The following is a 15,448-nucleotide window of genomic DNA, read 5'->3' as shown; positions in this document are numbered from 1 at the left end:
CTCTTGGCTTTGTTGGCAAACTAGAAGAGTTCAAGGACGAACGGCTTTCGAAGGACGAAGTGTCTTCCCTCCTTGCATCGTAAACAAAGCTCAGCATCAAAATGGCGTCGGGGGCCGGCTCACGATGGGGCAACAATAGAGCCAGGCGGGGGAGGTCGTTCAGGTGTGACGTCGCATTACGCGCTTCAAGTTGAGCTCCTCTCAACGGCCAAACTCTCTCTATAAACGGGTCTGCATCGCTTCAAGCCGTGTGGCCCTCTGGCGTGAAATGAGCGCCGTGCTCCCCGCGTTCCCGGTCCCCGCGGTTTCGGTTTCGGCTCATTTTTGACCCCCACACTGTATTGTACTCGGAGAACCAAGAAAATGGCAGACAGTGCTTTCAATAACTTTTATCTCCTCTTTGGAATATTTGGCTCGGCTTGGAATATTTTCTTACACGATAGATGTGACTGTTGTGTGGAATTGGTGGGAGGTTATCTTTTCATATTTTCAACAAATGCACAAGTCGCTCCTTGTTCGCATCACAAAATGTCTCCTTACTTAAGGGCAAAGTGTGACACGTCACTTATAAGAATATGGCACAAAAAGGCACGTTTCGCAACATTTATTGCAGACCCGGAGGGCTCGATGTTCGTCAGCCTTCCCAGTCACGTTGTTATTTGTGGCAGTAATACAGATGATGTACACACCAGAAGCTCGTACATTTACAGCCGTCGCCCTTGCAAGTGAGCACTGACCGATCGGTACACTGGAAGAGAAAGAAAGTGACATTCATAACTTGACACAATCGTAATGCGTAGATACGCTTTTATGTCGCAGATGTCGAGGCTTCTGATTGATTTTTCCCCATGGTATAGAAGGTGTTGAAACATAATGTGAAACAACTAACAATAAATAAATTAATTAAATGTGTTCTGCACAGGCCGAAAAACACTGCTACTGTTGCATGCCATGCATTTGATAATGATTGAAGGAGAACGACCCTGCAAAGTTTCGTCTCATTTAGGAGACGAACATATTTTAAAATCTTTCCTAATTATACAAAAACGAGCTGGTTCTACCCCACTCTCTGCCACGAATGATAGGGTTGCCACTTCCGATTCGGTGAGCGAGGGGGGCGTACGCCTTTTTGTAGCAATTTGGATAGATGATAATTGCTTTTACCACCCTTTTATACTCTTTAGCAGGCGCTATGCTGATCTAGGTGGTAACTGTAGAAGTTGCCACCTTTTCACGCCCTTTTTTCTTAGAGTGCTTCACGGACGACTGCTACGAGCAAAGCTTGTCTATTCCCCCCGAAGCACGCCAAACTCAAACCAGGAGCTGTACCTTCGAAGAGACGCCGTGATGCTACACTGTCGAGTCCGATGAGTGCAAAGCGAATGCGCGCAGAGGTAAGCCTTTCTTGTTCGTTACCAGGGCAGAGCTCGATAATGCCATTTTCTGAACAAGTGTAGCGGCAAACTAATCGCTGCCATACGTATACCATAGTAACGCCATAAAGAGAGCCCAATAGATTGGTTCGGCAGAAAGTAGTTCTGCAAACCTATCGAGAGTTGCGCATGGCGAATCAGGCAGTGGAAAGTGTTAAAAAACGAATGGCAACGACCATCAAGCTGTTAATCAAGATCGTCCTGAGTCTACTAGAACAATCAATTAGAACTCTAGCAAAGATAATGTAAAATCACGAATAATACACAAACCCTCCTGCAAACAGAGTAACCAGTCCACACATATACTCAATCTAACCCCGACTTTTTAGTCATCCTTCACGCATTGATAGTCTACAAATGCTATCAATAGTAATTTTTTATAGTAGCTGAATCATCACTAGCTGAAACACAAGTCTAATATGCTTTCCTGTGGCGAACATGACTCACATCGTTATGTAATATTTTCATTGCTGTTTCACTGCTTTTCCAAATTATTAAATTGTAATTGCACCGCTACCATCCATGCTTCAGCTACACAAACTGAGTCGCTGCAAACAAGTACGTTTTGCAATGAGTCCGCTGTCCCATTCCGATGTCCGATGTCCCTACGGCGCGCCACCTGGAAACCAAAATCACACCAAAAATGCTGGATTCATAGGCGCCAGTGTTGCCCGCTAAAATGAGGGACGTTTCACACCATCGATTTTATCGCAATTTTGATGCTAAAGTAAAATTATTTAGCGATCTCTGTACATGTATAATTTGTTGAGCCGGGTTTACAACCCGGCGTCGGGAATTTGGCACCCCCATCGCCCGGCAGCAGCCACAGTAGCCCCCTCCTGCACCAACGGTTGGGTCGCCGCAGGAGGGAGACCCCAACGTATAGCTATTCGTGGCTTTCCCGTGTCTGGGGAAAAGGGGATCCTGGCGGTTGAGTGGACCCGGAGGTTGTTTTGGACCCTTCGGGGCCCCTCCGGGAAAGCAATACACCGCTTTGGCCCCTGCTTCCCATAGTCGGGTGGTCCTGGAAGGCCCGGCCAGGATTATTCAGCTAGTCGCCATCTTCCTTTTCATTACTTTCTCTTCCTTGGTCTCCTTCCTTCTCTCCTTTTCCTCTTTTCACCTTCTTTGGCGGCAAGAGTCAACCTTGGGCAGTCTTTCACTCTCCAGAAGCTGCACTAGGGTATACTGCAGGGGAAGTGTTAACGTGCAGACCGTACGTTCCCCTGGTTGGGCTCGGTGGTAGGCGGCACCCCACTGCACTGAATTACTCATATCTCTTTATGGATTCAGCGAGCACAAAAAATCATGATCGGCCCTTGAAAAGGGGTCGCACCGATAGAGTTAGACTTGATGTCTTAGGCTTCAACCCAGAACCCTGGTTCCCCAAAGTACTTGTGATGAAATCTGATAATGAATCCAGACCTCTTGCGAAAGTATCACCATTTTTAGTAGCAAAGGAACTTGAGAAACTCCTAGGCAAATCTTACAACGCTAAAAAGCTACACAATGGGGATCTTCAGGTTGAAGTCAACACAAAACAACAGAGTACCGCACTCCAAGCAGTGAAACAGGTTGGTGACATCAAAGTCACGGTCACAACAAACCGCACCCTAAACATAGTGAAAGGCGTGATCTCCGAGGATGAACTCCTTTCGTGTTCTGAACCGGAGATTGAGGAAGGATTGAAGGACCAAGGGGTTGTATCTGCAAAGCGCATTGTGATGAGAAGGGATGGTAAGGAAGTCCAAACAAAGCACGTAATACTCTCTTTTCAGTTACACACACTCCCACCCAAGATCAAAGCTGGATACATTAATTGTCAGGTACGACCATTCATTCCGAACCCCAGACGATGCTTTAAATGCCAATGTTTCGGCCACAGCTCCCAGATGTGTCGTGGACAACAAGTTTGGCCAAAGTGTGCCGGTAATGACCACACACCGGAGTCATGTAGCAGAGAATGTCACTGTGTCAATTGTCAAGGCAGCCACACCGCATATTCGAGGTCATGCCCATGCTGGAAATACGAAAAAGATATACTTAGAATCAGGACCGAACAAAAACTGACATACAAGGCAGCAAAAGCACAGCTGGACTTTCAAAAGAAAGGAATGTTTTCTGAGGTGGTGCGTAAGGGAGTGGCACCACTCAGAATATCCGTGGAGACCCAGACTCCTGGGCCTCCACTCCACATTTCCCCAACCACAACAGAGAGAGACACAAGTGTCCTCTCTGGTTGCTTCGGTTGGCCTAAAAGCCAGCCCTCATGATGCAGCCACAACCTATTCAGAGGCTGGTGGCTCCCTTTCAGTTTGGGATGGGGTTACCAAGGGTCCCTCCCAAACAAACACACTAAATATGGAAGTCGATGACGAGGACTGCGCATCGCAGAAGTCGTCATCGAGTCTTCCAAGCACTTTCTCTCGAGCAAAAGAGAAACGTGACAGGACAAGTGGTAGAGGCAGGGGAAACAAAGGTGCCGAACAACAGAAACAGACCCCGCGAAGGGTGCTTCCTCCTTAACCATAAGTACACACAAAATAATCACTCGGTTGGAACACATTCGAAACAGGGTACGGAGTGCCCCTAGCGTCATTCTGTTATTTCCGACAATGAGCATTCTGCAATGGAATTGTAGAGGTATTTTGTCAAACTTGGAGGACATTAACGATCTTATAACACAGCATGGGGCGTCGAGCTCCTGCTTACAAGAAACATACCTGCAGGAACACAATTGTAATCCTTTTCGCAGGCATAACATCTTCAGGAAGGACCGCACAGACGCCACACGTGCATCAGGGGGTGTTGCTGTGATCCTCCCACAATCCATTCCTGCAAAACACCTTCCACTCGTCACTAACTTGGAGGCTGTTGCCGTCCAAGTGGGCTTTCATAGTGTCATTACAGTATGTTCCTTGTACCTTCCCCCATCAGTAGCAATAGAACGGAGGGAGTTGGACGTGCTATGTGACCAGCTTCCTCGACCTTTCATTATCCTTGGTGATCTGAATGCACACAATCCCTTATGGGGCAGTGTGAAGCTTGATACTCGTGGGAAAATGCTGGAACGATTTCTCCTGTCAAGGCCTGTTTGTCTTCTCAACACTGGGCTACCTACCATACGCACACACAGCTACACAATCTTTTTCGGCACTGGATATTTCTCTGTGCAGCCCATCCCTCTTCCAGAGTTTGAGCTGGACAGTTCAGCAAAATCCTTTGGGGAGTGACCACTTCCCGATTATCATTAAACTCCGGGGCACAACAACTTCCATCCTAACACGGCCACCACGGTGGAAACTATGTGAGGCTGACTGGGATACTTTTCAAGAAGAAGCGAATCTCCTGACATCATCGTTCGACCGCATGACTGTGGAAGAGGCAAACAGTTCTATTACTAACACGATCATAAATGCTGCACTCAAGGCCATTCCACAAACATCCGGCCAGCTTCCTAGGCGTTCGAATTCTTGGTGGACAGAAGAGTGCAAACAAAGGCGCAAAGAACAAAACCGAGCATGGGGCATTTTCTGGCGATACCCAACTCCAGCAAATTTAACCCAATTCAAAAGGGCTCGGGCTAAAACTAAATGGACAGTAAAACAAGCCAAACGTCTCTCTTGGAGGAACTTTGTGTCGTCTATCAATAGTAACACCTCATCTAAGATAGTGTGGGACAGAGTAAGAAAAGTTAGGGGTGACTATGCTGGTTTCTCAATTCCACTTTTGCAAGTAAATGGAAGAGTATGTGAGAATATGAAGGAACAGGCAGATGCCCTCGGTGAACACTTTCAGAACATATCAAGCTCGTCACACTACTGTAGAGAATTCACACACATAAAAGAAAATGCAGAGAAAACAGTAATACCAAGTGGAGGTGGCGATAGGTTCTCTTATAATATGCCTTTTACCATGATAGAACTATCAAGAGCTTTGGCAACAACAAAAGTGACGGCACCTGGGCCTGACGGCATCACATATTCTATGCTTCAACATTTGCCCAGAAACACTCAGGAAACTCTGCTCCATTTCTTCAATAAAGTGTGGCAGGAAGGACATCTGCCTTCCAGTTGGAAGATGGCAACCATTATTCCATTTCTAAAGCCGGGCAAAGATGCTTCCAATCCATCAAGCTACAGGCCTGTAGCACTCACAAGCTGTTTAGGCAAGACATTTGAACGGATGATTAATAACCGCCTTGTGTATTATTTGGGAGAAAATAAGTACCTTGATAGATATCAATGTGGATTCCGAGGGGGGTGTTCCACAACTGATCATCTTGTCCGCTTAGAGACCACCATCCGTGAAGCCTTCGTAAGAAGACAACACTGTGTGTCTATATTCTTCGACCTTGAGAAGGCCTATGGTACGGCATTTTACGAGACCTTCACTCTTGCGGAATACGTGGTCGGCTTTTCAAATGTATTCTAGATTTCCTTCGGGGAAGAATGTTTAGAGTGCGACTGGGAAATACTGTCTCGCGTCCTTTCATACAGGAAAATGGTGTTCCTCAGGGATCTGTACTGAGTGTTACCCTGTTCATTCTTAAGATGAATTCTGTTACACAATCATTACCCCCGTCGGTCACATATTCAATTTATGTGGACGATGTGCATATATCATATGCATCGTCCAATCTTGCCATGTGCGAGAGACAGCTGCAGCTTGCAATTAATAGACTAACTAGATGGTCGGTTGACAATGGTTTTAAATTTTCACCAGACAAAACGGTTGTTGTGCCTTTTTCACGGGTAAGAGGGCTGTTTCCGGAACCATCTTTGAATATAAATGGTCAACCTCTTATTGTACAATCGGAACACAAATTTTTGCGGCTTACCTTTGACAAGAAGCTCACGTTCCAATCCCACATCAATAACATTAAGGTAAAATGCACCAAATCATTAAATTTGCTCAAAGTTTTGTGTACACTGCTGTGCTCCGGTCTAGACTGGATTACGGGTGTATTGTTTATGGGTCAGCACGACTTTCTGTCTTAAAAAGCATAGACCCTGTACATCATCATGGACTACGGTTGGTGCTTGGTGCTTTCCGCACCTCGCCAGTGGAAAGCTTATATGTTGAAAGCAGTGAGTGGTCATTGAAAAGACGACGAGCCTATCTCTCTATCCTTTATGCGCTCAGGGTGAGAAGTTACCCACAGCACGCTGCTCGTTCGAGTGTTGGGGACACACGTTTTAAACAGCTGTTCTTGAACAAGCCTTCAGTTGTTTCTCCTCTTTCTATGCGTATCTCACAACTGGATGAACAGTACCACTTTTTTGGTTTCAACTGTCAGATATCAGAAACCACTGTACTTATACCTCTATGGACACCACCCCAAGGTCTAATAGTCCCTTAGCACGGTACAAGAAAAATTATACCAACATGGTCGTTCTGCAACAGGAGTTTGAACATCTGAGAGAAAGTTTGGGAGAGCACATAGGATTCTATACAGACGAAGATCTGGCGGACAATCCGATCTCTGAAGGAGGCGCCCCCTCAAAAGAATCCTCTCGCGGCCTTGGCTATCGTTCAGCGTGTAGACGAAAACACCCTTGCGACGGACTTCTGTGTGGTACTAACGACTCCGGCGGCTGCCTCGACTACGCCCCTACACTGCAGTTTTGTCCACAGTTTGACGGCTGAACTTCACCACGACTGGCCCCGTCCCCCGGAAGTTATGGACCGCGACTTCACACTAATCGAGCTAAAGGCAGCGTTGAAGCTTATGAACGCCGCCTCGTCCCCTGGGCCCGATAAAATCACCTATGCCGCCCTACGAGACCTTGACGGGCGGTCACTCCAAGCTCTCCTTCATATCTATAATACGTCTTGTCAACAAGGATCTTTACCACATACATGGAAGGAGGCATTGGTTGTTCCCATCCTGAAACCAGGCAAGCCCCCAAATTCCCTATCCTCCTTTCGCCCGTTGAGCCTGACAAGCTGTATGGGGAAACTGATGGAGAGAATGGTTTTGCATCGCCTCGACTGGTGCCTTGAAAAACAACGTGCGTTCCCTCACGAAATGGCTGGATTTCGTCGCCACCGAAGCTCCATGGATCCAGTTCTCGACCTAGTCTCCACAGTTCAACATGCTCGAGCCCATCGACGGATCGTCCGATCGGTCTTCCTCGACATCAAGCGCGCATATGATACCGTCTCGCACATTTGTGTGCTGCACGCCTTGCGCTCGTTTGGAGTATCCGGTCGGCTCTTCATCTGGCTCCAAGACTTCCTTACGGACCGAACTGTCGCTGTCCGTACGTCCCAAGGCCAAAGCCCTCAGCATCCTGTTCCTCAAGGAGTCCCCCAAGGAAGCATCCTCAGCCCGACACTCTTTAACGTGGTGATGGCCGGCCTACAATCAGTAATTCCTCGTAAAGTGTCGTTCTCCGTGTATGCAGATGACGTCGCCCTTTGGACAGTAGGAAAATCACGCCCGGCTCTCCAGCGCCGCCTGCAGCTCGCTTTAAACAATATCCATACGTACCTCACGCACCTCGGGATGGACCTTTCACCCGAAAAGTGTGTCGAGCTCCCTTTCACGCGTAAAGCTACGGCCAATTTCCCTGTTTGGCTTGGTTTAAAGAAGCTTGACCCGGTACGCTTTCACCGCTTCCTTGGCGTGGTAATCGACTCGGACTTGCGCTGGGCTCGGCACATTAAACATCTTGAAACTAAAGTGCAGCGATGGCTCCCCGCAATTCAACATCTTTCTGGCTCAGGATGGGGCTGTGATCAGCGTTCCCTGCTCGCGGTTCACGCGGCATTGGTGAGGGCAACTGTGCTTTACAGCCTTCCTATTCTGCACAGGATATCAACAACTTCCTTCAATACACTTCGGTCCCTGTTTGCTCGAAGCCTTCGTCGATGCCTCGGAGTTCCAAGAATGGCTGAAACACGGCAAGTACTGGCTGAAGCTGGTGAGCTCCCGATTGAAGTTCTCCGTGAACGGGAAACGGCTCGGCACTACCTCCGTTTGCGTGCTCACATTCCCCGCCACCCGCTACTCAGGAAAATTTGATTCCGCCCTGAAAGCGACTTCTATCGAGTAGCGCAGAGGACACGCCAGACTCTCACTGGCTTCATAACTAAGGACACTATACCGCCGGAAGCATATACTGATGGCGCATCCCGAAACAACAAGTCCGCCTCAGCCTTCGTCATTCCATCCGAAGGCGTCGTGCACGGAAGACGCCTCTCACATCCAACCTCCTCCACAGCTGTGGAACTCTATGCCATCCTTTTCTTTCTACAACACATCGCTGATTTTCCACCCCGGGAATGGGCAGTCTTTACAGATTCCAAATCTGCCCTTCAAGCAATTGAAAATTCCGGCATACGAGGCCCATCCGCACCCCTAGTCACAGACGTGCTAATGGCTTACTACACTATCTACGCCGCAGGCCACAGGCTAGTTCTCCAGTGGGTTCCAGCCCATTGTGGTGTCGTGGGGAACGAGCAGGCCGACAGCGCCGCAGAAGCAGCACTGTCGTATCGGAAACGGACCCGTATTGTTCTGCTGAGAGGAGACCGCCGTTCCATTCTGCGACGCCTAGTGACACCCCTGGCTTCCCGCCAACGGACAACCGACATTCTTCCCCCCTCTATGTTGAACAGAGTTGATCCCACGCTCGCTTTCCGCATGCCACGAAACACCTCTCGTCAAGATGCTGCATTAATCCACCGAATGCGCCTCGATGTGGCCTTTACAGCTCAGTGGCGTTACCGCTTGAGACAAGTTGACTCTCCCACCTGCTGCCACTGTGGTGCTCTTGAGGATCTGGAGCACATTCTTCTTCATTGCCCTCACTACGAACCTTCCCGAACCCCACTCTCCGAGTCCCTTCGTCAGCTGGACTCTCGCCCTTTCTCCCTATCGAAATTGCTTGGTCCCTGGCCCAATCCAGCCCAGCAACGCTCTGCGCTCAAAGCTCTTCTGACATCTCTGGACACCATCGGACTTCGATCGTTATTGTGAAGGGGCTCGTTATTTTATTCCCCCCATTCCATCCAGCAATGGGGTATAGTATCGTCTGTGGCGATGAAACTCCCCACTCTCCAAGGTCGAAAATAAAGTTGTTGTTATACAGACGGATCCAGAACCGACACAGGCGTATCATGCGCCATGGTGACTGAGAGGTGCACCAGGGCAATCCGTTTGAACCAGTACATGTCCATTTTTAGTGCTGAGGTATACGGAATTATTGTCACACTGAATTACATTTTGCCGCACAATATCGTCTCATCAGTCATCTACACAGACTCCCTTGGTGCTCTGCAGGCGATATGCAGCCCACTTAAAACAAAAAACTTCCTTGTCCGCAGGGCACGGTATCTTGCATCACAAATCACAAACAAAAAATACAGGTTGATATTCTGCTGGGTACCCAGCCATGTCAGGATACCAGGAAACGAATATGCCGACAGCGCAGCAGCCAAAGCCATGGACATACACGTCACACTGTTTGATATTCCTATCCAGGATCTGACTCGGGTCCTGCGAAAATGTATAAACTCCGAGTGGCAGGAGTTTTGGAATACACAGGAGAATAATAAGCTCCACCTTATCAAAAGGAACATTGAAAGGCAGGGGTATCCTCTGAAAAACAGAATGCAGGAGACCCTGCGATGCAGGCTCAGAATAGGGCACACTTATGTCACGCATGGGTTTTTAATCCGAGGAGAGGAACCTGCTCAATGCGCACGCTGTGGTAAGCAGCTCTCCATTCTCCATGTCCTCATCTCATGTCCTCTCTTTCAAAGTCAACGTCAGCATTATTTCAGCAGGTTTTACAAGCATTTCATACCTCTTCACCCAGCCCTCTTACCGGGCGATGAACCGCTAGTTCAGTTCGGGACTGTTTTTAACTTCCTACAGGATATTGGCTTGTCTGGCAAGTTGTAAAATTTTTACTTCTTAGTAATTCGTTTTGCACGATACACAGTGTTTTTGTTCTTAACGTTATCATTTTACTCTTAATTTTTACTCTCATATTGATTCACATACCCACCGTTTTTGACGCTCTATGGCCTTCGTCGCTTTTTCGCCAAAAAACCCGAATCAATCAATCAAAAAACCGGGTTTACAAGCAATAACCTTTTGCTTACGCTGCTTTACAGTAACGTTCGTTTTCCTAAATTCATCAATTGCTATCTAAATTCGGCGTACTATGTGCGTATCTCACATGTATTTGTTGAGCAAATATTTTCCCACTACATCACTTGCTTGTGTGCTGTCGTTCGTTCATCACTTTATTATCACGAATCACGACAGATCGGAGCATGGAATGGCGCGTGGTTTCGTTTTTGCGGTTTCCGGTTCCCGTTGGTACGCAGAGCAGCATGAAGATGACGATTTACTATGTGTATTTATCTTTGGATTACTGTTGTTTGGGAAATACATGCCTGCATTCCTTACGATGGGTAACAATTTATTAATTTCGCTCGCAAAGCATACAAACACCACTTCAACACGTCATGTGCGGTAAACATCTTCATCCGTGTCGATGGAAAGCAAAGCGTTGGTGGTGTCGCAGGCAATCGCTCAGATAAAATATGATTCACATTTGATTTGACACCGTTTACCCTGTGATTTCGATAGCACTACTCAATTCTGCACGTATCCCAAAGGTTCGTACGTACTCAACGCAATTACACGGCTTGCCTCGCTTCCTACGCTGGACGTCGTTCCCTCCCTCGGCCTGTTTCCCCGTTTGTTATCCCACGTGACTGCACAGGGTTCGCAACAAACGGAGCAGCTCCTCTGTAGTTTGGGGGCAGAAATTCGCCCACTAACACTGTCCATAACCAACGGATGGCAGCGCCCAGTCGGTCACTCTCGGGGATAGGAGAATCCCATTGACGGCGCGCCAAGTACGTTCTCTAGAGTCTTCATATAATTAACTCTATGATTTAGGACAACAGCTGTTCCAAATATTGACTTACCCCAATGTCCACGCATCCATCTTTGGCGCTTGTGCTGCAGCCGCTTTGGAAAGAAATACAAGGTATAAACGGGTAGACATCTTACATACCCTGATGACAGTTTCGATAAACGTGGGTTCATAGTGCAGCCCATCCAGATCAGACGCCTTAAGACATTAGCCAGATTTGCATTCATACGAACGTGGTATCGCCACAATCGTGTCTCGTCGCAAGTTTTTGTTCTTTACTCTGGCGTGCAATGCAATAACGCTTCCCAGATAACACAAAATGATCCGAGGAATGTCTTTGGGACGTCCCTCTGCGGATGTTGAGGACGTCCGAGCGATGTGCGAGTTTGGTTCAATAAAAGTCCGAAACACGTCTTTATGAAACTCCGATGGATGTCGCTTAAATGTTACAGGGACGTCCATTGTGATTTCTACTGGACTTCTAGGAGTCCTTATTGGGACGTTATGCATTCACTCGAAGCGGGCTTACCTGGACAGCACGTCAGCTTTGCAGAGGTGCTAGCCTTATTGTTATTACCGCGTTCAACATGGTAGAGGTTTTCAAACAGCATCGATCAGGACATGTGCTGATCGATGCTGTTTGAGAGGAACCTTGTTGAAGAGATTACGGTCATCAAACAACAGAAAATGCTCACTTGTTCCGACATAATCAACGCTTGTCCTTTATTAGTTCCCCAAACGAGTTTACATGTATAATAAGTGATAAATTCAATAGCTAAGGCAGTGGCGGATCCAGACCATTGGCTAGGAGAGAGGGTGGACCCTTTGTCGGAGCGCGTAGTGGGGAGGGGAGAAATGGAAATGCAATGCATAAACTAATGTTGTTGTTTTTGGGGGGATGCGATAGCCCAACCGCCCCTCTCCCAGAAACGTCACTGCACTTACCAGAGTATAAAACCAGGGTTGCATCAAGCATCGTAGCTTGCTATTGGCCTACTTCATCACAGATCACTACTGTAAACACACAGAGAAAATATTGCATCACTAAATCCCCACCATAAAGTAATACGAAAAAATATCCGATGCATACAACAATCATCACTGTCCTCCTTCAGATTCACTGTGTGTTGCACTCCCCCAGTAACTTGTCGTGCGTGGTGCAACCTGCACTGTGCAACCATGCTGAACTTGCTTGAACGCTTGCTGAACTTCAAGGGTGGCATCATTGAAGAAGGACCCTGACCTTCTGTCAAGCAGCCTGGAAACAAAGCAAAAACGTACTCAATATTTGCAAAATCCATACCTAATTTATGTGTTGCACATTCCAGGAATCTTGTCCTATCAACCAAGCGCCGTCGCACACAAGCTCATACACGCGCCGAGTCGGACAAAAAATGTTGTGTATAGCGACCAGATCATTGCTAATCAAACAACAGTACATAACTTCACATTTAAGGAATTCGAATGTAGGAATCGGCTACATACCTTACTCGCCATCCTGCTCTCGCCTGTACCTCACAAGCTATAGGCCGGCACACGCACTGCCAACATGGAGAACATGCCAACGGAAGTTTGCCTTCCCGCCACTTTCAAAGATCAGTTTCAGCAACACACACGTCTGTACTCCTCCTCATAACGTGAGCAAACACCAGGAAGTATTACCACAAACGTAAACATCACCGAGAAGATTGATGTCGACCGCAGCGGTGCTTCGTATTCTGCTCGGAAATGCGATGGAAACTCAATCAAACCAAATGGCATCGCGGATCCGTCGTCCGTTGTCGCGCGGACGCCTCACGGCCTCACCAGGCCCCCATAGCTCCCCCTCTTCCCGGCTCTAAAAAAATGTTTGCACGTCATAAACACGTGGTATTACTCCGTCAGGCATCATAGTTGATACCCATTGGCCGAAGGACATCGCGCGCTCCGCTATTGGTTGGCAACGTTTCAAAAGAGCATTCTTTCGCGGGCTGCCTGTCTGGTGGGCAGTTACGAGAAGGGAAGCGAGAGAAGTGGCAGCGGCGTCTCGCGTCTCGACGATGTCAGTTGACACCACGGTATGATGGCATTGTTCAAAGAGAAGTCCCAGATTTGTTTGTTTGTCAAAGTGACTCAGCGCGTGTTGTGATGTTTCCCCGACACAAGTATCCTACGTACGAACATTCTCTCGAGTCCAGAACTGGAATGCTGAGCTGACGCCTGAGGAACACTTGTGAGCGCCGTCGCATTTTCAAATGCAGCCACAACGGAGACAGGATTCGGTGTCCGTGCGAGAAGTATTGCCCGCTTCGTTGAAACCTTCGCACTGCAACCAACGAAAGGAGATGCTCACCGTGAAATCGTGTGAGCGTCGCTCACTTCTGAGACTAGAGTGTGTGTGTGTTTTTCGAGTTCGAACTTGGTCAACGAGCGCAACGATTTGGACTCTGTAGGCACGGTGAATATTTGTGTCAAACTATTGAATCAGTACGATGTTTCAAATAAATGTGTATTTTGTCAAATATTTGCCTAGTTGTTCTGGAATACGGAATAACAAGCGTCGGGAATGAAAACCAGTAAAAGTAAAAGCCGATGGTAGCCAGTACCGGGCCGAAAGGCGAGCCAAACTGAGAGACTCCTGATTGGCCGAAAGGTAGGCATCATAGTTCATTTTCATTGGTTGCATGTCCAATGTTGCCTGAATTATCTCAAACTATGGGCTCTATGGGGAGCTGTGGGAGCCTGGCCTCACTACCATCAGACCATCTGCCATCTGCTCTTTCCCTCTTTCTCTCAACAACTTGGGAGAGTGAGAGGAGCTCGCGCTGCTTCGTACTCCGACTAACATTTCTGGGGCTTCCTTAGCAAAGAAAAACAACAAGTAGAGCTGCGTTGTACAAGGGACACGTCCCAGGAACGCAACTTCTGGGACCTGGGACTTTGGGACATTTTTAGGACGTCCGAATAAAGTTTCGTGTTGTCTGGGTTATCATTATGTATCGAATCACATGTGTCTCAACCCCTTCAATGATTAAATAATTTAAATGGCTCTAAGGTGGAAGTTAAAAACAATGTCCATGTCACGGCGAATGCTTCGCCTTCTTCAGGAAAACAGGTTATGCGTCCTACATCATATGCCTGCATAGCCGCGTATAACCTGGGGTATTTAAGTATTTTCCTATTAAATCCAGTAAAAATTGCGTTCTTACCGTGCTGTGATGACGAAAGCAAGTACAAATATGGCGACGAGAGTCAACTTCATTTCGGATTTGGTCTAGTAAAATTATTATCCTCTGCCGTGAAGGTGTGGTGATGTGTTCGTTTTAAGCGGGCTTTAAATATGATTTATTCTCAGCAGCTGGAACGCAGATGTCATTGTTTGATCGATTCCATTACTGCAGGACCGTCAAGAAATAATGTCACGAAGCACGTGTTTCCAGCTAATTATATGGCTTCGACATTTCTCGAATGACCGTTTCCAAAGAAATGACCTTTTAGAGGAAATAGGTGCTTCGTAACGTTACATACGAGAGGCGTTCATTATGTTATAATCCTAATATGGAAGCAAGAACGGTAGGACCAATAGCCTATTTTTTAATTTTCAACCCAGCCCTTCCCCACGAACGTCGGTGGCCCCTCACCTGCTTCTTTGAGCTCATCATGATTGATAAATGGTCTAGTGAAATTATTACCCTCTGTTATGAAGGTTCGGTGCTGCGTTCGTTTTAAACGGGCTTTAAATATGATTTATCCTCAAGAAAGGAGCATCTGGAACGTAGGCGTCATTGTGTGATCGATTCGATTACTGCAGGACCGTCAAGACATAATGTCACGAAGCACGTGTTTCCTTTGAAAGGCCAACGTAATATATAGGAAGGGTACAGAGGTACAGGGTAAGGAACGTAATATATAGGTATGGCTTCGACATTTCTCAAATGACTGTTTCCACTGGCGTTTCGGAGACAACAGGTGCTTCGAAACATTATACGACGGGCGTTGAATTGCGAGCAGGCTTGAGGCACGGTTTTACGACGTAGTTTATTACATGTTGATATAAAAGAATTGATATAAAAAAATTGGAGCTCGGTTTAATCACACTAACTCTTCGTCGTAGGATTTCTGCCCTGCTACTTT

At 47.3% G+C, this 15,448-nt stretch overlaps 1 long non-coding RNA gene across 1 annotated transcript; it reads right to left on the bottom strand.

Annotated features, from left to right (window-relative positions):
* Positions 1 to 588: 588 nt before the first annotated feature.
* LOC135375672 (uncharacterized) lies at positions 589 to 14,616 on the bottom strand. The gene is made up of 3 exons (XR_010417334.1): positions 14,524 to 14,616; positions 11,388 to 11,430; positions 589 to 748 (listed from the first exon to the last, which is right to left on the bottom strand). It is a non-coding gene; the product is annotated as an uncharacterized LOC135375672 (long non-coding RNA).
* Between the last annotated feature and the right edge of the window lie 832 nt (positions 14,617 to 15,448).

This window comes from Ornithodoros turicata, chromosome 1, assembly GCF_037126465.1.
Source record: "Ornithodoros turicata isolate Travis chromosome 1, ASM3712646v1, whole genome shotgun sequence".
NCBI lineage: Eukaryota > Metazoa > Arthropoda > Arachnida > Ixodida > Argasidae > Ornithodoros > Ornithodoros turicata.
This window is presented reverse-complemented; position numbering and strand designations above follow the sequence as displayed.